Genomic DNA, 22,261 nt, shown 5'->3' with positions numbered 1-22,261 from the left:
CCTCCCTCCTCCTCCGTCGCCGCCGACGCCTCCTGCGGCCCCCCCGCCTCCCGTCGCCGCCGCGTCGCGGGGAGCCCCGCAGCCCGGGTGAGTGCTGTGGTTGTAACTGCAGAGGGGTGCGAGGGAACGGGATTTCCTTTCCCCGTCTACCCCCTCCGCCCGCACTTGGCATCTCCATCGCCCACATTCCCCATCAGCGACCGACCTGGATCGGGGCTCGGCGGCAGGGAGGACGTTTTCTAAGCAGAAAGGTCACTCCTCCCCACCTCCGGTAAATAAAGGGGTTTTTTTAATTCAGGCAGGTCGGCATGGGTCACAGCCTGCCAAGTTTCCCCCAGCATCTCTGTGGCCTTTGGCACGTGTACCAAAGGTGCACCAGGACAGATAGCGTGAAAATAGGACAGGAAGATGGAAATTGGATGAAAGAGCATCGCTTGCTTATTCACCCCCAGCAGTAGCTCTGGTTTAGCTTTCAACTCACCCCCGAGTTCCGTAGCGCCAGAAGTGCCCGTGTAGCGGCACATCACATGCACACCAACCTTGGCAGTCAGCGCCTGAAGTGTGCCCAGACTCCTGCCTGCCTGCCCGGCACAGCTGACCAGGACCAGGCTTTCGGGCCAGGAGCCAGGTGCCCCAAGACCAGCCCTGTGCTGGGAGACAACCAGAGATGCAGGCACCCTTCCCTCAGGTCACCCAAGCAGGTGGCTGGCGAGGGCACCCTTGGTGCAACACAGGCTGCTCACAAGGCGTGAGCTGCTTCTGGTACAATGCAAGGACTTGTCACCTTTGATCTATAGTGGGGACAGACCAGGTGCATCTTCACAGAATGTGCTTGCTGGATTTCAGTTCTGAGTGCAGTTATATCAAAAATACAGAAACACAGAAGAGTTAAGAGCGTCATTGAACCATGTAAGAAAGGGCTTAAAGAAACCTTGAGACACCATCCCCTAAGAAGGACAAGAGCAACTTTATCAAGAGGGAGAAGGAAAGACTAAACCTTCAATATATAAAAAGTGGATAAATGAAGGATAATCAAATTTGAGAGGAAGAAGGTAAGATACTGCTATACAGGCATTCCAGGCATAAATACTCTAGAGGAAAAACTGTTATTAATGCCAAGCATGGGGATTTAAGATGGAGTGGAAAGAAAGTAGGAAAGAGAAATATTAGGATCTTAAATAAGGAGGTCTCCGATACAGTGAAATGTCTAAAAGGCATGACATAATATCTCTAAAGCATGTGTTGCAGGACACATTACTCAGTTTTTCAGAAAAGCTCAGCTTTTTTGTGCAGGAGGAATGGTTGGCTCTTTAGGGATACCCACCACAGCACTTCTGTCTGTAATGCTTTAGTTCCTCATCTGCAGTATTCAGATGGCCATTTTTCCCACCTTTTTCCTTTGATATGAACACCTTCCCCTGCAAGATTTTCACTGAACCTTTTTTATCTTTTGAAATTATTACATCTTGTTTAGAGCTGTAGTGCCACCAGGGTGTCAGTACCAAGTTCATACAATGCAGCTTGGACTCCAGACACCAACTGTGCTCATTAGTTTATCATTTCCAGTTCAAAAGAGTGATAGATTCTGGAGGCAGATGGATGGGTTCTTGTGTCCAATTCTTTGAGACAAATGCTTTCTAATCCACTTGCCGGACATTAGTATTTCCTTTGTAGAAAGGTGTCATTCCACATAGAGTAGTGCTTCAGCTGATTCTCACACTCAAGCATTTGTGCATTGCCATCAACCTTCCTTGGCTTGTCAGCTCTGGATAAAGTGGTACCAAACCTGGCAGTGCCAGACACAGCAGTAGCAATGGCAAGGGATGGCTGATAACCTCCGTACTTGTCAGCATGAGAAGCAAAATAATGCACCATCATTTCTGAAACCAAAATGTGATTGATTGTATAACGTGCAATCTGTTCTGAACCGGTTTTAAAATCTGTTTGTTTAATTTGCATGTACTTATGCACGAGGGCATCCCTGAGTAATTAAAAATATATAGCATCTCCATGTTTGATGTTCTGTCACTGGTGGAGCCTGAGCCAACACAGAAATCACAAGTTAAACAACAAATATATTGCCAAAGCTGTCCTTAGTTAAGAAAGCTGATTTAAACAAGGAAGTAAACATAAAAACCATCTTAGTTTTCAGATGTCTTATTAGTAAGCAGCAGGGAAGAAGGAAATCAATCTTTGCCAAGTGAAGAGAGATAACAGTGACAGAAAAATCATTTTAATTTCCACCTAGTAAGCTGATATTAAACAGGAATACTAATACATGCAGCTTTTAGTTTTCTCTTTCTCGATTCCCTTTGAAAATGTGCTGCAGCAAATACACATTTGCAAGGAAGAACATGCACAAAAGATGGGTAAAAAGACCCACAGCCACATCATAATGCAGGCAGCTTTAAATGCCCAAATTAAATCCAGTGCTAAGGTGCGGGATGCTTATGCGACGTAGATGGCACAAGGAGACCTGGCTGTTTCTTGTTAATTTCACCAGCAATCCTAGCCAAAATGAAGTTATCCTTGCTCCCTGTTGCCTCTCCAATCCTCCTGCCAGGATGTTTATTCAGACCTGCTAAAATCTGTTGGAAAGGCAGGGTCAGTTTTATATCCCCAGGCTTGGACAGTCTGTGTTACCCTAGATTCCACTAATGGGAGCAAATCCTGTCGACTCATGGTACATCCCTGGCCTGGGAGGAGATCCGAAGCCACTGGATTCCCAGGAGAGGGCTGCAGTGTTTGTGAAGGAAACAACCAGTGGTGTGTGCTGGTGGATAAGGCTTGTACAGACAGAGATTGCTGCTTGGAGAAGTTGTAACTATTAATCTTCTCTCACTGTAACCCCAAAATTGGCAGCAATGCAAAACAAATGTGTTTCCCTCTTTCTGTAAGGACAGGGGCAGACTGGGCAGGACACTGATGAGTTGAGGTTGAAATAAATCAATGAAAACATCTAACAAGCCTAATCCCTTTATTTTTTTTAGGGTAGTTACTTTTGCATATAATTTCAGGGGTGTCAGTGAAAGGCTTGTGATTGACACTGGTGTTAGCTGGAGGCAATTCTGGTGCAGACAGTCAAACACAGACTGATCATTTCTTAATATGATCTCTTATTGCATGCCCAATTTCCAATGGCTTCACGGGAGTTTTAAATGCAAGAAAAATATAAGGAGACATTTTCTGGTTTATTAAAATGATTTCCAGACTTACAGAACAATTCCTTGGAGAATGAGTGTCAGAAACATGTCTAAGATGCCCAGCGAATGCACATAGCCAACTGTTCCTGGAATGTGTCTGCATTGAAGAGGGTCCCACATGTTAGAAACACTAAAGGCAATTGTGAACTAACAGGCTTGAGAGCAGCAGTTTGTCTGGCATTGCTGCACAGTGCTCAGTGCATGTTAATTTACCCCAACTCTCAGTCTATTATCTTAAAAATGGATATATTCAGTAGTTTTTGATGTAGAAGTTTTATTACTCACTAACTTCAACAAAACCAGAATTTTACCTAGTTACAAGAAAGTACAGTTAAATTAGTGAAAAATTGAGTCTAATCTACTAAAATAATACTTGAATGTGAGCAGAAACAAAGGAAAACACATTGTTTAAGGGACTGATGTGCTTTTCAGAGCCTTCCACCTCTATAGCATCTTTCAAATCATTTCCAAGCCAGAAGTGATGGAATAACTGCCTGGCAGCTACCTCTGTAGCTTTAGTGATTTTTCTGAGTGGATATATGTCTATATCATAAAAAACACTGATGCAAGTGGCAGTAATTAGATTGGACAAATCCATAGATTACATGTCAGGCTTCAAGTATTGCTTTTTAGGCCAAAATGCTCTGTTGCCGAGACCGTATCTGTTTTGTGAATTAGAAGAGGATTATCAACCATCTCACATTTCATGATGATGGACACAACATAAAAGCCTGGGTAGACATGAACAAGCAGCGTGAAGAGCAAACAAACAGAACAAATCTCCCTCTCAAAAGAGTGAGTGAGAAAACAAGATCTGAGTTATCAGATACATTAATTAATGGACCTCCCTTTGGTCAGCTATTTGGATGAACCAAAGTAATGAGAAAAATCATAGGAGTTCATAACCCATATGCATTACTCAGAAGATGCAGTTTAATATAAGGGGGTGTAAGAGTTTACAGTTTGGAGAAATTCACAGCAAGGAGAGGTATGAAATAATGGTCATTTATGGGAAGAAGAAAAAGCACTTATTGGCCACAGAAAAGAACAGATTAACTGAGTATTCGTCACAACACAGTTCTGAAAAAAATTGTTCTTTATAGAATGCTTGAGAGTAGAAATGCAGGCTGGAGACAGGAGTTACATATTGTCAGGCTGCATCATGTCAGTAATACCCTCCTGGGGTACTGGAGTTCCACTTTCCAGGTTAGAGTGTTTGGGAAAAGAAAGGCAAGAAAAAGCAACTAAAATTACTCAAGGCTGTAAGAATGGAATCTTTATCAAATCAAAGCTTCAAATTGGGGCAGAAAATCAGGTAGCTCTACTTTCCCAAACTCTCTTGAAGCTACTGATATGAGCCCTCCTCTGTTTTCAGGGGACATAACAGCAGAGGATGGACAGATCTGTTTGCCTTTGGGTTTACTTAGAGGCCCTCTGGGCCTCTCTTAGGGCATCTGGCTTATGGCACAGGCAATTTCATTTGGGGTAGTGTTTGTGCTATTCCCTCACACACTACTGGCTGCTCCTGATCCAAACTCATCCCAGAAAAAGAGGGAAGATGGTTTGTGTGATGATGCAGGAACTGGCACGGCCTGGCCGTAGGGACCATACTCACTGTATTCCCCAGGCTGAATTTCATCCTGCAGCTAGCTGAGGTTGTTTTTGATGCCAGCTGGATTTATTCTTGATGCCATTGTCTGCTACAGTGACTTGGGGTTTCTGAGAGACCACGAGTGTCCCTGTGGTTATGCAGTGGGGTTGAGACTTGGGAAAGCTCAGTCCCACTCCTGCCTGTGGCACTGCTTTGCTATCCAGGTTTGGGTGATTTACTTAATTCTTCTGTCCAGGAGGAGTAGAAAGTGGATGTGATTGCGCTGCTGTATTGTTGTGAATGTAACTGTGAAATACTGCATGTTCTTGAATATCATCCTTTTTCAGATATCAGCCAACTGTTACTGCATCTTAGGGAGAGTAACATGTGATTTGACAGGTACACTTCCCTGACGAGAAAAGTCAAGCTGTTTAGAGAATGAAGGTACTCCTAAAATTGCCACTTGCACAAACCCCAGCTGCACTTTTGTTCTTCAATTTTATCAACAGGAATTTGAAAACCTGGAATAAACTCAGCAAGCAATTTAAGAAAAAGGAGGTTCAAAGGAGTTATCTCTGACCTAATTGTCCATGAATGCTTTTGATACATGTCTTTTGGATCAGAGGACAGAAGAGAGCTTATGTTAGGCACGTGTCCATCCTAAGAGGTAGCTAATATGGCTCAGCTATGTTACCATCAGATTTCAAAAGAGAAATCTGATGAAATTTTAATGCCTTCTCCTTCCTACCTGGTACAATGGTGGAGAAGTCTATAAAAATATTTGGTTTTGTTTGACTCTTTTCAAATATGCTAACTGGGTTTTTTGGTTTTTTTTTTTTTTTTTTCATTTAGTGCAGGGAGAGAGAAGTATACCAATTAATTAGACCCTTCCCTTCCCTTTCCTTCCCTTCCCTTCCCTTCTCTTCCCTTCTCTTCCCTTCCCTTCCCCTTAGCTCATCCTGTACACTCCTACACGAACATCTTATAAATACCTTGGATCATGGATTTTTTATTTGCACTGAACTGAAATCTGTCCTTTTATATCATATATTTGGAATGAAAAATCTCTACTGGAAACCAAACCCGAGGTGAACTATTTGGAAAACACCTAGGAGCTGCCTGACATCATACTGAGTTCAGTGGAAGAGCTGGGGGAAAAGATTTCTTTTGGTTTTGCATGTAGCTTTAGAGAATCCCTAATGAGTTAAAGATTTGGATATTGGACATTAAAACAGAATCCTTTCAACTTTAAATCATTTTCTTTAGCCAGTGACCACAGAACTGGACTTTAGGACTGATAGTTCCACTCATCCAACCATTAGATACACAATTTTGCTCTGATGGAGATTGGCTCCAACAATCAAGCTGTCATTTAAAGAGAAGAAGGATGTCCTGAAAAAGAGTGATAGCTCATGTGCAGTGTGAAAGAGATCGATATGCCTAGCAAAAGGCTCTATCCTGGGTCTGCTTGAAAGATGAGGAACAATGTATTCTGCAGGGAGTTGAACTAGTTTTCTATCTATCTCTTGATAGTAGTAAAGAGACATTAGACATGGTCACTGTTAAATGCTGTTACCCTTTAATGGCATTTGGATTTTCCTCTGTAGATTTTTCTTTCTGCAGGAGTCACGTGTTTATGTTCAACTTGCTCCTCTGTTTCCATGCCATAAGAAGTCAAACTGGCCAGCTAAGAGAAATGAATCCAAAGCTTGCTTGAGGAGCAGGTTAATACCTCTGGTTTGATGGGTGCTGGCAATATGTTGTGCTTTCTTCACTGTGTAGCAGAGTGGCGTTGGTGTCCCCTCATCAGGGCCCCCATTGCTTTGAGCATTTTTTCTAAGAGCTAGCAAAAGGCAGCCTGTGTTTGGAGTACAATCAGAGGAAAGCCAAAACGTGTGTGCAACAAATAAGGCATTGGGAAAAGTAGGTCAGGGCTGGTCATGACAGAACCACTTGTTTATGCAAATGGGCAGGATTACCAGGTTTTGAACAGATCAGTCCTGAGTGAAACATTTAACTTGGCTGAGAAGCTTTGTTTATCACGGCATCTCAGGATCCTCTCAAAACACCTATGTTTACTAGCAGATGCCCAGACATTGACAGGATGAAGCTTTAATGAAGTTTAGGAGGAGGTGGAGACTGTTACTAAATAGGAGACTGAATTTATTCAGAGCAAATAAAAGTTTGGTTTTAAGAAGTGTAATGAATTCAGCTAATTCAACTTATTCCCACATAACTACTAGCAGAAATTTCTAACATCCAATAACCTGTTGTGAGACTGGGAGAAAATATTTTTTTGATGGTCTAAAGAAGCCTTTCAAATTCAAGTTTGACCCAAGTATAGCACTCAGAATGCCAGATCTGTCTTTAAGGATTTTATTATTTTTCCTCTTCATTGCTATAGGCTGCACTGTGCTGCAGTAGGGGTGTGTTTTCTGAAACAGATATTAAAAAAGAAACCATATAGGGATGCACAGTACAAGTACTGAGCACTTTTCCAAAAGCATAGGCAAAGAAGTCAAGAAAAGTGGATTTATGTTCACTTCAAAGCACCATGCCTGATTATCAGGTGAAAAAAAAGAAAGATAATGGTGCAGCATGATCAGTAACAGATGAGGATTTTGGCTGTGTAAATGCTATTTTCCTATCAAGATCACACTGTCTCCCTTCTGAGCCCAGAGCATGTGCACTGGCTGTCTTCTCAGGCTCTCCCTTTCAAAGGGGCAGCTCAGCTCCGGTGCGTGGGTCAGATGCAAGCTGGGGAGATACATCCAGAAGGTTTGCGTGCCTGCAGCTCCCTGAGCAGTAACATCCCACCAATTCCTCACCAGCATTTTACGAAAGAAGCACAGTTTGCTGCACAGCAGAACTTATCACCTAGATTTTGACAAAGCTAGTCACAATAGCTTGGCACTTTTAATTGAACTTTATGGAAATCTCGGTAGTTAAGTTTGCCTGTCTGTCTTTTAACCATACTGTACTTTAGGGAAATACTTCATCATGGAAAAGAGAATATTCTTACCCCTTCAAGGGCATGGATGCTGGAAAGCAGGAGGGGAATTAAGGGGGCATATAGTGGATTGTTGAGAATTTTCTGCTGTAAAAACTTCCAAGGAAAAATATTAATCTGCTAAAAACAAGCTCCTGGTGGAAAAACTTCAGAACTGGAAAGAGCATTTTGGTTTACGCTGGGAAAATGGGCATGTTGGTTCTGCCATCCCTAGCCAGATGAATCTTACCAGCTGTGCTCTCTGCCTACAGGATTTTATCAGAGGCTCGCTGTGGGGCTCCAGAATGCTTCAGTTCTCCACCGTCTTGACCCTTCTCCTGCTTTTTTCTCTCTGGTATCTAGCCAAGCAGGGTAAGACTGCCATAACCTACATTCCCACTCTTGAAGTTTAAATCATCTCTTTGTGTAATGTCACCTTACCTTGAAGTATAGTTCAATGGGCAGAGGTGGAATGCATCAGAATTGGGTTCAGTTTCCTACTCTGCCCTGGGCTCCATGGATAATGCTAAAGAAGTCACATGGCCTGAAGACATCAAATAGGGATAATAATAACTCTCCATTAGAGGTAAGGGTCTCAGGATAAGCACAGTAGAGGCTATGAGTAGCCATATATGACCAAGAATGGAGCATATCAAAGCACAGATATGTATTGTCATCAGAAAGAGGAACAGCTCCAGGGACAAGAGCTTGAAAACTGCCTACCTATGCTGTAGTCATTAAAGCCATCCTGAAGGCAGGCAAGAGAAAGTTAAAAATAAGATGTGCTCCTGATGCTTTGGGGTTTTGTGCCTTCTGCATTTGAAACAAGTTGTGGAAGCTACAGCTGCAAACAGCGGAAGCAGTGTTCTTTGCCCGGTACGACCAGAACAATCGTGCTCCATGGTGTCTGTGCCAAGAAGGAAAGGCCAGATCTGACCTGTGACCCCTTTCTAATGTCAGTGGTAGGTGCCTGTGGAAAAAATTAAAAGCTTAAAAGATATTCCTTGTCAGTAAACATTCCTCTGAGGAATTGTGCAGAGCAGAATATGGAAGTGAGGGAGAAAGCTTCAGTGTTGGGGACAGACACCTTCCTACATTGCAGCAGTCCGCAATACTATGAGAAGATTTCTTTTTACACTGGTGAAGCAAATCTACAGTAGTGTGTAAAAGTAAAGCCTGCCAAATATTGAGGCCAACTGATTTCAACATAAAAATGAAGCTGCTAGTTCTCATGTCTCATGGGCACTGAATATTTTTTGTTTTAGCACAATGTGCTAAATGGTGGTTTTGGTACAATAGAGTACAGGTTTTAAAAAGTCTGAATATGGAACAGACTTTCCGACTGTTCAAGTGTCTGCAGAAGATTTTGTTGCAAAATCTGGAACCAGACATGATATTCAAACATGAAATACAAACCACCTTCCAGCATCATACCTCAGAAGTCATTAAATGATCGTATTTTTGTATCAAGGATAAATTTAGGAGATAGGCTAAACTTTACTGAAATTGTCAGTTACAAATGTATCATGTTTGCCTTCATAAAAGATAAAACTAGCAAGATTTAATCACAGTTTAATTGATTAAATTAAGTTAATCATTTCTCTTAACTAAGGTGTAGAGTCTAACAGGAAACAGTTCAGACTCTTTCCTTCCGTATATCTCTGGACAATCTCTGCTAATTTCCTTTATAACATTTCTTACATTTTTCCCATTTTGTCAAAAACAGGAATTTATTTGGCAAAAGTATTGACATTTCTAAGTTACTGCACATAACAAACAAGTGGTATGAGAGCCAAGAGTCTTGAAAATATGTATCCAACATTCTGTCCTTTGCTCATACAGTGCTTTACACAGGATTATTTTCATCCTTTCCCTAGTGTAGGAATTGGGAGACCTGCTCTGAAACTTTGCAAGATCAAAACAAGAGTAGAAGCTAGAATGGGAAAGCGGCAGAAAATCAGGTTGCAAACACTTTGCAATTTTTGTTTGATTTATGCCCTTGCATTTGCATGACAACATTTTCAGCTGAATCCTGCACCATTAATGTCAGTGAACTTCTATCATTAATGGTCAGGAACTTGCTAGAATGTTCTGATTTTTATATTTTGCTCTTAAATTCTTTATCTGCTCTTCTTCCCTGTTCCATAGCTATTTCTCTGTTGATCTGGTTGTTTATGTTGAGACCAGTGATGCAGCATTCAGCTACCTCCAAAGTTTGCAGCTTGATCTCGGTAATGTGTTAAGCTAATGAAAACCTAGCTGTAGAGGCAGGTTGCTGAGTAACAGTAGTTTTGAAAACATGTAATAAGATTTCTACTTGGACACTAGTGAATTCTATCAAGAAAAGAGAGATCTCGGCAGGGAAAAATACCCGCATAGTACCAGTAATTCCTAAGGTGCCTGCTGGGTTGTTTTTTTCATTCATTTCTTCCTGTCTGAGAGCTCCACCTAATGGAATTGGAAGGAAGGTATCAGCCTTTCAGATTTCCATTAAAATCCCTCTCCTTACTTCCATGCTGTTGTTCGCGTGTTGCCAGGATGGAGTGTGGGAGGAGGTGCATCCTTTGACTTTTGGAGTAAAGTACAATTAGTGAACAGGAATTCTGTACTATGAAATCTCCTTTTTTAGTATTTCAGGGTTTGAACATACTGCAATTTCTATAAAGGCAAATTTAATATAGTTAAACTAAATGTCTCTGAATTTTTGCACTCAGTTTGCTTAGCTGCAAGATCTGTTATCTTGCACAGTCAGGGCTTCTTAACTGTGCATACCACTACTGCATAACACTGCAGCACTTTTCAGGGGTACAAAATAAATAGCTTGCAAGATCAAGGTCGGAATCTGCAGAGAGAATAAATGAGACCATAGGACAACTCATATTCACACAAACTGAGGAGAGAATGCTATTGTTGCTGCTCTGAAGACATTGGTGGCAGAGTATTCCCAAAGATGGCATTTCTGCCATCAGTATTACCCCTGCAGAAATAATGAATGAGTGCCCCTTCCCTCTGCCCTCACTGAAGTCATGTATAATCATAAAAATCATGAACCTAGCTTTTATATTATATTGATTCCAGATCTTCAATTTTTTTATTTTTGCTGCAATAATGTTTTCAAGCTTTTCTTTGCAATAGGGAGGGGGGTAGATATTTTCCCTTTTTGCAGTGAAAGCTGAGATCCTCACAGTAAGCAAGATACTTTAGTATCCAGGACCTGAGGGACATGATGTAGAACATCATCAAACCTGCAACCTATAAAACCCAAGACAACTGTGTGTAATATTTTTAATATCTTAATCCCATTACTGACAAGCTGTTATTTTGCCTCAGCACAGAGAGTTAAATCAAACAGAAGATGTAACACGGTCAGCAAGAAAAGCAAAGCAGAATGAATCCTTGAAAATGCAATGAGGATGCTGTTTGTTGAGAAATACGGTTTCCTGATACCTGTCAGAAAAAGAATATTTTACTCTTCCAAGTATATAAGCCAAGGGATGCTACGTTAGAAGGAGGGCTGTGGGTGCTGACAGGTGTCCAAGGAAAGAGAGAGAAAAGGCCATCAGCAGACAGGCAGTTCTACAGATGTTGAGAGAGAGCAGCTGAGTCAGATGCTCTGTATTCAAGGTTGTAATGAATGGCTGGAGGTCAGGTAAAGGGAAATATATCCAGACAATTCTGATGCTTTAAATACCATGTCAGTATGCCAGGACTCACACAGTAGTATTATTATTGTATCGATACTGTTACAAATATTGTATTATAAGCCATGGTAAACTGCCTCAATTCAAGAAGGAAAGAAGCACTCCAATAAAATCCCTCCGTGACTTGGTAGAAAAGGTAAAGAGGGCACACTATTGCAAATTTCAACTTATGAATGAAACTACTTGATTCTGAGGATGTACGAGAGGGAATAGACTGTGGAAAATGGTAAGCTCACTGTGGGAAGATGACTGAACTAAAATTAGAGAAAACTGGGAAGTTGTATTTAAATTCTAATGAAAGTTATAACAGTACAGAAATTATAGGGTGAAATGCAATTGCTACTTCCTGGATGGAATGTGGTTGGCATGCATGAAACCTTTTCCACATTGACTCCCCACACATTCAACCTGCAACCTTAAGCACGTGCTGAGAGGGATGAAATGGAGGGTAGAGCATCGTGGAGACATCTCAGCCAGGCTCTGTAGTAATCCTTGCAGGGATTACTACTCGATGGTATCATGTAGCCAGTGAAGTGCACAGCACCTGCCAGCCAGGGGACACAGGAGCAGCTGTGTTTCCGCTGAACCAGCAACTGTGGCAAAATCGCTCTCCTCAGATGAACTTGGTTCATTATAATCTCATTGTAATATTAACACATACCTCCAAGGTGTGCCCACCTCCAAGGTATGATCACCCCCCACTGGGCATGTGCTGAATATTTTACTGACCATAGAGCATGGTGCTAAAAACACCAAGGCTGTGGGTTTGAGGCCTGTATGTGTAAGAGCTGGACTCGATGATCCGTCTGGATTCCAACTCAGAACATTCTGCTATTCTGGAATTTAAGAGCAAATTGAGAGAATTTTACACCAATCAGTAACAAAAGTATGTATGACTGGTGACTCTTAAGCTCCACCCAAAATGTAAAGAAATAGTTAAGAATGAGAAGAAATTATGGAAGGCTCTACCATAACTTTTGAGATCAGCTGACAAGGCTGAGCCTGTCTTCTTCTCCACAGGAACGCCTATTGGATAAGAAGAAACTTACTCTATATGTGCTGAATGATTATCTCAAAATAGCTTTCACTGGTGATTACAGCTTGTCTGTCTATTGCTTTAAATTTGGTTTTTGCTATCAACTGCAATCTTCTAAACTTATCTTTTCACAATTTTCTATTATCAGATTGTTTATTGATAAAGTGTGTTATTCCATAAACTGTTCAGTGTGTGTCCTTCAAGGGTGCTAGCAGTCATACTCGATAGAAGTGGGGACATCCAGGAGGGGGTTCCCATTCCTAAATTGTTGTAAAGGATTCAGCTCTGATTCGTTGTCAGCGCATGCCCCTGAGCAAGTCAATCGAACTGTCCTCCAATACAGCACACTGATCAGTGGAGTCCCCATAATGGGACACTGGTAGACTGGGCAGGAACAAGGGTCTCAGCTTTCCTGGGGCACCCACAGACCAAAAAAACCATAGAGGGGTGAAGGAAACCCCCCTTTTATGTGACATTCACATACTTGCCCTAAAGAATGTATCATGCTGCCACTGCTGGTGTCAGAATAATGGTTGTAGGGACCGCTGGGGTGATCCACATGGGTATTTCTACATCCCTGTTAAATCCTGTGTTTGTTCCTGGGGATAAGTGCAGAAATAAGGCTTTGTTCTGGAGGCCTTCCTTATGTGTCTGTGTAAATTTGTACTGCTCTGAGAAACTCAGAAATGACACATATGGCCATGCTTACACTTTTAATGTGGTGAAGAAAAAACATAAGGGTGTGAGTTTCCCAGAACACCGCTCCTCGTGATTGCTTCTTGCCTCAGGCTGGAGCTAGGAGAGGCTGCTCCCGAAAAGCTGTGAGGAAACAAAAGGCTACAGGTACTACAAGCTTTCTTCTTGGCAAGGAGGCATAGCCAATTCCTAGAAACGAGCAAGCTGACACCTACTTCTAGCAATAGACAAATTTTAAGTCATCCTGTGCCTAAAGTCTATGTAACATCTCATGTTTCAGTTCTGGTACATTCTGATTTGCCAAGTGGACACTCAAGAGCAATACCACAAATAATAATATTTCATTCAACAGTGTTTCCTATATTAAATGGAAACTGAAACATGCTGTGGGAAATGGAATGCTTTTTTAAATGAAACTTTGTATCAATTCAGCTACAAGGCATCTTGGACTGTGATAGTCTAATTTCTGGATTATTTTATTCCTTACATAGAGCAACAATGACTGAGCTTCACTTCATTAACTTTATGTGTCTGCAGTATTGTGACCATGTCTGAAGCACATCTGAACTCCCTTTGCTATCCATGGAGGGAAATAAGCACTTTCTGGTGTACCACCCATTTTAGAAAGCAACTTTAGCATGAGGTGTGTTGCTTTGTAGAAAAGGCCTTTTCATTACACAATAAATGGAGTCTAGGCAGCTAATTCAGATGTTTATGTCCAGCCTTGGTCTGATGAATCATGCTCCTGATGCCTACACTAGAGTGCCATGTGCATTTGGAAGAACAGCATGACTGTTTCAGGTGGCTGACTTCCAGTTCAGTATTACTGAGAAGCCATAGAATAAAGCAGTCTCTGCTTGGGAGGAAAAAACCCATGAGAGGTCTGGAAAGAAGCAATGGTGAATAAAATTTTCTGATATTTACTTCTCAGTTGTTCCACTGCCCAACCCCGTGACTTCTACTGCCAACAACAGATGCTTCATGAGGCACCACGGTCAGGCTCATCCTTCTGCCCTGGCCCAAAAGTTCCCCAAGGTGCAGTGAAGTTCTTATCCTGTCAGCTCTGTGGGGTTTCCCCCCAAGTGGAATGTGCAGAGAAATTTTTGTAGGAAAGACAGTATGGTTGACTGCAATATGAGGCTGATTCAGTGCTCCAGCTAAAGTCCCATAGGGCATATGTTAAAATTGGCAGATGATGCAGAACTCATTCCATGTGATTCCTGCCATAGCTAATACTTCAAAGTAGCTGATTTCTGCTATGTCATATGCCTTTTTTTTCATGCATTTCCTGCTTCACTCCTTTTCCCTGCTGCAGCTCCTTCTTGCCTCAATGTTTGCTTTTCTTCACTGTACTGTATCACTGCTGGGCCTATGCATCATTTATGTGGTAGCTGTGTTTTTTGGGGTTGTGCTGCAATAGAGAGACAGTATCTGAAAAATGGGATTCAGCAGCAGTGCAAAGATACAGCTTTTCATGGATCTCAAAAAAAGGATTGTATAAGATGCACTGATCTTTTTACCTGCTTTTATTCTGCCAAGGATCTAAAATCAGTAAATGCTGCAACCGTTACTTAAGAAAGAGGAAATTAATACAAATGTGAAGTCAACTGAGTTGTAAAGATCAGACTCGTTCTTTCATCTTTGCGAAAATTGTTCATACACTGTTGATGGACATGAAAGTAGTTTAGCTGTACTGCTGCCTCTAAAGCTTCAGCTACACTAGTAAGTTAAATATGCAGAGGATTATTCTCTGCCAGGGGCCAACTGACCGTGAAAACCTGCACCTTTTGAGCTTGCAGACATTGACAGCAGCATGGTTACTTGCACACAGTGTATCTGGACTGATCAACAGCCTGTGCTGACCCCTGAGCCATGCATTCAAATTCTTTGGGCATCTCTCAGGCTAAAACAGTGACCTGAAACATTTTAAAAGTTTGAAAACACATTCTCAAGGTGTGTTTAGTGTGAACTGCCCACACATGGCCTCAATGTCCAGCCCAGTGTGACTGTCATCCGAGTGTTCTGCTGCAGGGTCAGGTGGTAAAGGGGTGTTTGGCAGTAAGCAATCATGGGGAAAATAAAACTGTGTGGAAACTATGCTGAATCCTGAAAGTGACTTTTATTGTTACTGTTTTAATCTTGGTATTCAGCTCATGAGTTATCATTAATTCAAAATTTATGAAAATTGAAACTTTATAAACAAGTGACACTTCAAACTGAAGAACAAATTGTTAACATTTCTTTTGTAGTGATTAATTCTATAACATTTTAAATCTTAAAAAATCTATAAAAGTCCTGTGATAAAATTTATAAGGATATGGGAATATCTGCAAAAAACTATGAACAATTGGTAGATTGTTCTGCCAATTACTTATGGAAATATGTATTCCATAAATATGGAAGTATATTTGGTATTATATATCTGCTCACATGAATATTTTTTGCATAAACTTAGAATTGGAAAAATCTTGTGATTAAACTGATTAAAAGTAACATTACTGCAACACACTTCTGTTAGAATAATGTCAATAGCTTGTAGGCTGATCTATTTATTTCTTTAGGGAGTATCAACTGTGCCAAAGACAAAAACTGTCTGCTCTGAGAAGTTAAATTATTTCCCTGGCTAAAGTCCAGAGACAATATTGTTCTGTTTGAAATACGCAGGCAGATTGGTGAGATCTGTGCACCGCCCCTCTTCAACTTCACAATGTGAACATCTCTAGGGAGAAGTCCAAAGGCTTTTGTATGTGAACACAGGGAGAGAATAGTCCTACATACCATCCCATGAGGACGGAAGTGGTGATTTTGGAGCTGTATGCTGTCTCAACCTGCCAAATTTGACTTATAATACATTTCAGAAGGTCACCTGTGAAAGAGTTCAGAGTAGGAAAATGAAAACAAATCACAGTCAAAAATAAATCAATTTGGAGAAAACTGAGGATTCTCCCACTTCCTTGCCAAATTAAAAGATGAAAAAAAAAATTACTTCTGTCTGGTCAAATGAAACATCCTTCATTTAGAAGAAAAGATTTCATTTGTTTCTGTGAAATTTCTGGGGGAAACTAAGGGATTTTTATTAAAAACAGAAGTAAACATCAAAATCAGCAATCTAAGGTGCTATAATACATGCATATTAACTGGAACACAGAAGTGATTGAATGAATCAGGTGATTTGTCCTTGTGGCGGTTATTAATATGCATAAGGTCTGACATTCTTTCCATGCTGCAGTGCAGGCTACTTTGAAGTTTCTTAAATTTCCCACTGCCATGTATTTCTTAACCAGAAGCAAATCTGTTCTTTGAGATGAACCTCTATGATTCTATGAAATCGATGTTTCTTTTCCTGCCAATGTAGCACATTATGAAACACCACTGAAGAACTCACTTTACTACCATTACCTTCAGAAGCATGTCTTCCACTGACTTTACTGAGAGCAAGATGGGTATTGCTACAGAATACAGTATTTTCCTATGAAACCAAGATCTGTGCTGACTTCAGTGGAAAATTTTCCTGCTAATGGAGCATAGGATTGAGAAAGATGATTGTGTTTTTCACCTCGATGAAAATAGAAATGATGGAATTGCTTTCCTTAGCTCATCTTTTGTAAATAATTTGCTATACTGCAATGATATTTACTTTGGGAGTATAATTTAGTAGGCCAGAAATTGTGAAATGTAAATATTAGAGCCTAACAATCTGATTTAGTTTGAATGTGTGACAGCAATTGGTTAAGTTCTTCCAACCCCCTGGACGCACCAGGAGTGCTTTTACTTAAACTTAGTCTAAAAAAACAAGTCTGGTTTTGTAGACACATAATTTTAGTAGCTAGAAAATTATTAGATATTATTCATACCATCATTTGAATCTTTCTTAGCTGGAGGATAAGATTATGGGTTCATATTCTGTATTTGTGCTTGAAAGTTATTTGTTAATATTTTATGTTTATTAATAGACCAATAAGAACTTCTGTACTGTGCAATATTTGTATGGTGTTCTTAGAAGAGGTTTCTAATTAGACATGATACAAATACTTCTTGTTCCTGCCTGAACATTAAAGAGAACAGCAAAATTTGGGGAAAAAACCCCAAACAAAACACTGATAAGGGATCAACCCTACATGGTATATGGTCCTCTACTGTAGAAGCCTTCAAGAAGAGAATTTCATAGGGAAACTCATGAGATTTCACCAGTGGCTTTAATAGATTTAGAGAAAAGCCCACAGCAAACCCTGCTGGAAGACACAGAGAGAGGAGCCCAGGCAGCTTTTCTGAATCTGCCATCTCATCTCTCCCTGCTCCCAGCACCTGCTGGAGGTAGAACTCCTGAGGTGCTGGTCAATCATACACAGCATCTCAAGTCACAGAGAGAAGGGAGAGCTCCAGAGCCCAGCTGCCCACTGTGGTGCTGACCTGGGTGGCACATTTCCCAGCAGCAACGGAGCCCCTTTCTCTCTCAGGGGAAACTTTGGGCCAGAGCAGCTCTTGCAGCAGAGTCCCTCGGGCTGCAGCAGCATCACTGCATAGAGCAGCTGCTGCACGTGTTGGTGGTAATTCAGTTCTGCAGAATACTCTGGTCTTAACCAAACTATTTTTGCAATCCATGCACTGGGTCTAAATGGAAGATGGCTGTGGCTTTGCTGCAGTGGATGGCAACTGCCAACATAGAGGAAGGAGGGTTTCTGTGTTTCTGGGACTGTGTTTCAGGGTCACGGGTTTTCAGCTTCAGCCCAGCTGGGCATTCTAGTTTTAATGCAAAAGCACTTAGATTCAATTAGGCCAAACTATAGGAAATCATTAAGAGCTCAAAGATTTCTAAATTAGATCTAGCTGAAGGGTGAAATGTACATTTTCACATAGCAGGCACAGCGTCTGCCAGGGGAGGTCTGGCAGGGCCGTTCCAGCTCCCTGCTATGTGACAGAGGGAAGAGAACTTTAGCCGACTTGAGGCATTATATAAGATCAAAAATAGGGTTAGAATGAAATAACAATTACAAAGTGCTAATTGAATCGTGGGCACAGTGACTGCTGGAGCTAATTAGAAAGGGACAGGGATGTGTGTGCACCAATCTCTCACTCAGGAAGGGATTTGCCCCAGTTCAGGTTCTTCGCATCGCTTGATTTCCACTCAAAGCAGCTACTGGCAGACAGAGAGGTGTTTGGCTAATACAATTTCCCATCTAGGCATTTTAACATAGAACACTTGAAGGAGACAAGAGCTTAACAACATGCAGTATTCTCCCATGACAGATTATTCAGTTTAAAACTGATTTATTGCAATTTAGTGCCAGGCAAATGAGAGTTGTCCTGCAATTGTACATAGGCATGGCAAAGCTTGAATGCTTCTAAGACAAAAAAAACACAAAGCAAAAAGCTTGTTGGCCAAGTAAAAATTAAAGAATATTAACAACAAAATTAGATAATGTTGTCAGCTATATCCAGTATGAAGAATTAAGCTTCCCTTCTTTTTTTATACATTTATTAGGTATTGATTCATTTCCATATAGTGTAGTATACCTTGAACAACAAAATCAAAAGCACTGCAAAACTCATTTTTACCTTTCTGAAGCTTATTATGCTTTTGTGCTTCTTATAATGTAAATACTGTAAAAGAATCATATGCTATTATGGATGATTTATTCATACTTTTCTTTAAAAAGGGAGAAAATGGCTGTGTTACCATTGAAATTTTTGGCTTTTTTTGCTATTCTTCTGTGTTGTCATTTTATCATGAAGTAGAGCAGACAAAGCCACTTGCTAAATAACAACACCTCTCTCTCCTAAAAGCAGGAAATGGGAGGAAGGAGAGCTTGCATTAGAGGGCTGGCTACTGAGGAAAAAATAAATCACAGCACAACTTCACCCACTGTTACTCAGTGTGAAATTAAAGTAAGATCCTTCACAATTTCTTGGCTTCAGAAACATGTATACCTACTTAAGTATTATGTGTACTTAGGTATGCACAAAACTGAAGCATGTGTTATGTCCCACTGCCTGAGACCTGTAGAATCAATGGATACTGACACTGACTTGGAAGGGGACAAAAGTGGGAGGAATTTTGCCCACTTGTACCATTAACTCTGAGTTTTCCAGGTTAGTAATGTGAAAAATGTTAGAGCAGGAACACACTACATACTTATTAACCATTTATACAATTTCTACCAATTAATTTGCTTCCAAGCATCACAGCTCTCCTTTTTATTTTTAGTGTATTAGCCATAATTATAATTGATTTTCATTGCCCCTTCTGTAAATCATGCTTACAAAAAAATAAGGAACTTACTGTTATCTTCATGTTGAAGTTATGTGAGTGGAGATCGCTGGTAAAAGGGGTGCTAGGAATTCATGAGAGGGATGACAAAGTGACAGAATGGCATTGATATATTTGCTAACTCAGTTTTTATTTCCATTGGTTCTTGTAAATATCAAATCTGTATAAATTGTTAAGTCAATATTGTAGAGAAAAACCACTGGGCAGCTCAAGGAAAAATGAGAACAGTTTCTATCATTTCCCGATTTAACATAGAACCAATCTATTGCAGCTCTTCCCAGGAAAAGAATATGTTATAATGATGCAAAAATGATGTCAGAGACATAAGCAGAATGAAATCTTCTAGATATGTGTCTTTAACAGCACCTAGGAGCCAAGCCATAGACTGAACTGTGACTTGGGATCTGTACAGTTTGAAGACTGCTCCTAACCAAAGAATTTAGGAAATGTATACGGTAGAGGAGATACAGCAAGGCTGTTAGACTGAAATAGGCCTTTTTATGCAATGCCTTGTGAGACAAGCATGTGTAAGACACTTTTTTTTGACCATGTTAGGCCAAAAAGAGACAACAAAAGAACACACAAGTCTGAGAAGACAGGGATGGTGTAATGAACAGATGCTGCTTCGTGCAGGAGAAAGGAACCTCGTCTGCATATGGCTCCGTGCCTGAAGACTGAAGAGCAGGTCCTAAATGCACAGGCCACTCTGACTGTTTTTTACAAGAATTTTAGGAATCTTTCTAAAAGAATAAAAGTAAAGCACATTTTCTTTAGCAAGTTTATCTTAGGAAATTAAATAATGGTAGAAATTCAAGCGTCATCAAAATAGCTCAGCATAATTAGCTACCTCGAGACCTTCAGAATTTATTTGCTTGCCTATCACAATTTCCAGAAAGATAGGAGAAAAAACAGACTTCTCTAGGCTGACTCAAGCAATGCTAAGTAGAGGAAATGTTAGGCAGAAGTGCAATTATGTACATGATCATATTACTCCAAATATATATTGATTAAGAATATGTAAAGTTAGAACAGGAGATCAAACCAGGCCAACAAAATGAAACAAAAATTTGCTAATTTCCTTATATGCTTGTACGAGTTAAAGATTTCCTTTCTGTCCTATCAGAGAAACAAAGAAAAATAATTTTCTTAATTGATTTAATCACTGCATTTACAGGTTAGGATTTTAAAGCTCATAATTTTTCTTACAAGCTGAACAAGGGATTGTTGATTTTATGGGCCTAGTTCATTTGTACCCTGTCATAATCTCTTGCCAATTTATTTTCCTATAATGTTAATGCCATCCTATGTACTCCAAGCAGTGAGCTCAGTAGCTGTGGCAAGATCCTGGAACATTATCCTACAGGTGAAGCATTTTCCAGTTGGATTTTTAAGGACAAACAAAGCTTCCAATCTTGGATGAGGTTTTACTGAGCTCCCCTAGATGGCACTCTGTATGGATACTACTAAAACTGCTGCAGTAAATCTTTCTCCACCTCAGCTTTATGTATTTTGCTAACCAATTACTCCAAAGTCATTGTGAAGTGAGGGTGGAAATACAATTTCCATCTTCAGAAGCAGTAAAAGATAAAGCCAAGGGGGGAAAAGTAATATTCACAGTGCTTTGTGCACCAAATGGGGTTGGAAAGTTCTGCTTCTAGGCTCATAATCACATCATCACTGATTGTTCGTTTCTTTTCTTGATCTTTGTTTTTTTTAGAGGTGATCCCTTTTGTGCCATCTTGCCACTGGCATAACTACAACATGAATGGCTCTGTTTTTGCAGCAATCTCACAAGCTGGAAGAAAGCAACTCGCTAACAGAAGTTTCATGCCACCATTGAGTGTCTTGTTTGGAACTATAATACTAACAGAGAAGGATGCTTGATTTCTTGTTTCTGACACTTCACCAGCTCCAGGAGGGATTTTTTCTTTGGTGGTGAAAGTGCTAGACTTTTACAAATCCCCTCTTCTTTATTTTTCTACCATCTTCTGAATGCCTAGCTTGCAAGTGGCATGCCAGGACAGCATACTTCCAGTCTAAAGGATTAAAAAAGGAAGACTGTTTTTCTGTTCAGCCTGAATTTTGAGCATAACCTAGAGGAATATGTGTGGGACTGTAAATGCTTCCCCCTGACCACTTGGCTGTACCTCCTGGTGCCTGAGTGCATACCCTGAATATGCTGGCTGTTGGGGGACAGGTGGGCTGCAGGATGAGGTGCTACACTCAAAACCCTTGCTCATAAAAGTGTAGTCTGCAAAATGCTTTCATAGCTTAAAAATGCAGCTTGCTCGTGATTAAAATTTTGTAGCCAGACACAGCATGTAAAAATTCTAGGCTTATTTTCATTAATACATTCTATGAAAACAAAACTGAATGGTTATGTTCGGTGTCTGCTTTATCTTTTATTCAAAACAGGACACAGCAACTAATGAGAAAAGGAATGAAACAGAGCTACCATTTCAAGGAAAAATCTAAACAAATCCTAATTTGCAAATAACTTTCACCCAATGTCATGCTGTGAACTAGAAAGAAACACAAGAGAAGAGAAATCAACAACATACAATCACAGAATCACCAATGTTGGAAGAGACCTTTAAGATCATCAAGTTCAACCATCAACCCAGCACCACCACTGCAGCCCCTAAACCAGTAAACCATCACCCAGCACCAGACCCGGGCACTGCTCAAACACCTCCAGGAATGGTGACTCCACCACCTGCCTGGACAATGCCTGTCTCAGCCCAATGCCATTTCCTCTGTTCCTCTCACTGCAGGCA

At 40.6% G+C, this 22,261-nt stretch overlaps 1 long non-coding RNA gene across 2 annotated transcripts in view; it reads left to right on the top strand.

Annotated features, from left to right (window-relative positions):
* The window catches only part of LOC108445277, a 26,144-nt gene extending 4,291 nt beyond the window's left edge, over nt 1–21,853 (top strand). The window contains exons 1-3 of one of the 2 annotated variants that reach the window (XR_001860084.1): nt 7–87; nt 8,056–8,155; nt 21,202–21,853. This is a non-coding gene — a long non-coding RNA (uncharacterized LOC108445277). Of the gene's footprint in view, nt 1–6; nt 88–8,055; nt 8,156–21,201 lie in introns of those variants that run through there. The other variant, XR_001860083.1, reaches the window with a different exon arrangement.
* The last annotated feature ends 408 nt before the right edge of the window (nt 21,854–22,261 follow it).

This window comes from Corvus brachyrhynchos, unplaced genomic scaffold, assembly GCF_000691975.1.
Source record: "Corvus brachyrhynchos isolate BGI_N302 unplaced genomic scaffold, ASM69197v1 scaffold92, whole genome shotgun sequence".
Taxonomy (NCBI): domain Eukaryota; kingdom Metazoa; phylum Chordata; class Aves; order Passeriformes; family Corvidae; genus Corvus; species Corvus brachyrhynchos.
This window is presented reverse-complemented; position numbering and strand designations above follow the sequence as displayed.